This window comes from Hippocampus bargibanti, linkage group LG05, assembly GCF_051943395.1.
Source record: "Hippocampus bargibanti isolate YZ-2025 linkage group LG05, ASM5194339v1, whole genome shotgun sequence".
Lineage (NCBI taxonomy): Eukaryota > Metazoa > Chordata > Actinopteri > Syngnathiformes > Syngnathidae > Hippocampus > Hippocampus bargibanti.
This window is the reverse complement of record NC_142738.1, coordinates 11,892,857-11,896,501: the sequence shown is the minus strand read 5'-3', so window position 1 is coordinate 11,896,501 and position 3,645 is coordinate 11,892,857.

Below are 3,645 nucleotides of genomic sequence, written 5' to 3'. Positions count from 1 at the left end.
TTGTGTGCTTTTTTTGTGCTTGGGTTTGTACCGATGGAGAGCAATAGATGGCAGTATAGACCACGGCAAAATCTAAAGTGCAAGTTAATAGGTTGGACTGTCTTGAAATAAAAAAAGGCTCAAGAAACAATGAATTTGTCAAATTATAAACATAAGTCTTGGCTTATGTGGATAGACCAACCAATTCGTTATCACAGAATATATTGTGTATATACTATATAAATATACAGTATATTAAAACCTTTCATTTTGTACTTTAAATACACCTCTTCAAAACGTGGGTGGCTCCTAATTTCATGTCAAAGCACAAGTCAATTGCTCTCCTGTGATTCACCAGCACAGCTCGCAACAAGTCTCCACGACTGTCCAAAAAAGTCACTTCATTGCACCTCCAGCATTCAAACTCCCCGAAGAGACCTCTCCACTAATTCAGCACATCTGCATCAGGCCATGCTGAATTAGGATCATTTTATTTCTAATTATATTTGAAGCGATGAACACCAGCTGTGACACCGCATAATTATTATTTGCATACTGAGTAAAAATTAATCATGATAGTAAATAATCCATTAAAACAGGTATAATCATGTAGGGCTGCTCTGCACAACATGCAGTAGCTATGGTGTTTAGTTTTAACAACATGCGTACATTTTGTTTTTATTTCATTTTGTTGAATTGAATCGGGTTTGCTTTGGGGGAGGGTTTTAAAGAATGCAAATAAAAAATAGCTGAGGATGAAAGATGAACGCTTCTCAAACTAATTAGGGAAAACAATTTGTATCCTTAGTTTGACAAAAATATTTTGTAATTCCTGTGTTTAGCATTTTTATTTTTCAGTTTCATGAAAATCATCACTTGGCAATGGCTTTACATTGATTTTACACACCAAATAATATGTTATTAAACCTTTAACATTACCTGTGTTGCAACTTTCCACGTATAAGCCATGCTACTAAGTTAGCAGCTGTATCTTGCGTCGGCGTTTGATTGTTTGCCATGCTTTCCTTTCTTTCAAAGGCTACTTTCCATGGACAGGGTTGGGAGATTGTTTCAACATTATGTTTATTTAAAGGACAACCGACATCTAACTGACATCAGAAAAACTTTTTATAGCATTTAAAATACCCAAAACACGCAGGCTGATATTTTTAGTCAACTGCAAAACACCAATAAAAATAAATTATTTAATATAATACAATAAAAAAACTTAGTGTCCCAAAACTACTTCAAAATGACCCCAGAGATGCCGAGTTTCTGAAGGTTCGAAGATTATGTTTTCTTGTTACTCATCCAGGTATGAATATGATTCAAATAGTTCTGAAGAGGAAAGCATACATATTTGCAATCGATTAAACAATTTATTCCGTGTGATTTTGAGGCATCTGGACAGAAATGTAGCACCGAAAAATGCAGAAGATGGCGAAAACGCTCCATGGAAATGGGCTGATTTGTCTACTGGGAATTTGTGTCACCTAGTATCAAATAGTAGTCTTCCTGCAACACACGATTCACCATCGCGTTATTTATGTGTTGTCCTTCTAATTTTGCCATCAGACCAAACAAAGTACCGAAATGCATTGTGTGTCACTTTCTCGGTCAGGGGCGTTCCAGACGTGACGTCATGTCAGGCATCGTGATCAACTCGAAAACAAGACTTCCTGAATTTTCAGCGCCAGTCTTAAAACATACCGCTATATGCGGTGTAATCTTTGTAAAATACGCTCAGTAGAAGTCATTTGAAGTGATTTTACAAATTATGGACACAACTTGTCTGGAGGCGTCGGTTGTCCTTTAACTTGTATTACAGCCTTTATCAACTAATTCTCATAGAGTACATATTACAGTACCTGTAAAAGTTTGGACTCTTTCCAAGTCAATTCCACAGTTGGTTGATGTGTTTTCAAAATGTAAAGCTTGAAATTGACGGACATAATACACTTCTTCATGGTATTCTATTTCTTTGGGTGTATGGTTAGGGCAAAAAAATATGTATTTATTTTTTTAAGATTGCTGGACAAAACAAAACAGCATGTGTTGCTCTACTAGAATGTTTCCACTTGGTTGTGCATGTCCAATGCTGTCCTTCCTCTGAGCATCCTGTCGAGACATCGTGATGACGTCGGTGGGCTTCTGATCACTCCACCTGCACACTGACCTGGTCTCAAGCTTATATGAGCTTTCCCAAGCCATTATTGAGACATCACATTAGTCGACCTTAACTAAAACGTAACTACTCAAAACTATTTACCGTATTTTCCAGTGTATAAGGCGCACTGAAGTATAAGACGCACCCACGATGAATGGTGTATTTTCAAACTTTTTCCAAATATAAGGCGCACCGGACTATAAGGTGCACCTTCACTGAATGAAAAATGATTTCCAAATATAGTATATGAATATATAAAAGTTTTCCATATATAAGGCACAACACATTACGTATATGGCCTCTTGATGATATCCAAGTGAAGTTGCCGTGCTTTCTCGGCGATAATACCCTCACTCAAACGGTCCCCTGCTAGCTGCTTTTCATTAATCCAAATTAACAAGTTTTTCAACCTCTTCTATTGCCTGACAACACAGAAACACCCTTAGCCACACGTAGCAATGGTCCACTTAGCATAGTGGTACTGGGACGCCAAGTCACACAAATGTACACCTCGTTCGTGTTTCTCGATGATCTTCTGCTCAACAGTAAGTTTCTACTGTGTCTTCTTCGGCTTAACACTAGCCTGTGGTGGGGTCTTTTTCACTCCCATAATAGCAAAAGTACTCCACTCAATAGCAAAACATGTCTGCACTCAAAGGGGTGTGGAAAACTAGTTGGTGTTGTTCAAAAGTGTGGTTTGGTTCGTCCGCCGAAACCTAGTTCGTATGCCAAGATTAGATTCTCGCGAATTTAATGTTCGTAAGGCGGAAGGTTCGTGAGCTAAAGCGTTCGTAAGCCGATATGTTGCTGACAAAGAAAGCTTGCGAAAGGTCACCTGGCTAGATGTGAGGACTTCCAAACATGTGAGCCGTGATTGTTCATTTACTGAGCCTCGAGGAACATTTTTAGTTGACTTCAAGTGGCCAAATGCACCCCGCCATGTGCCATAAATGTGGATACTAAATTCATCTGTCACAGAAAATATTCATCAAAAGGATGCTTCGACTAGTCACGAGAAAAGAAAATGTCTAACTTGACTCCCACTATTCGTGAAATTGTATCATTTTCCATGATGCAACTGCTGATCTTTCACGGCCCGTGAATGTGCCACATTGCAGTGGTTGGAAATCATGACTTGAGAACATCTCATCCCCTTCGTATTTGGATTACATGGAGCCTGACGTCTTGTAAGCACAAATGATCTCGAAGGCTGGAGAGGATCAGTCCAGTTCCATTAGGTGTTTAAATTGTTTCCGTGATAGGCAGAGAGGCGACACGTGGCTGTAGGTCAGTGGGTGTCCTCCACCTCATGTTCAACCCAGCGGTGTGAAGAATTCAACAAAGGTGGAAAATAACCACACTTTCTCTTTAGATCGCTACAGCAGGCTGTCTGCTCTGATGAGTTCATCTACTTTCTGGTCCACATCTACAAATCATATGTGAGTGTTTGTGAGGGCTGCAAATGATCTGTAGTTGTGATCGGTAATCTGGCCCTGTAG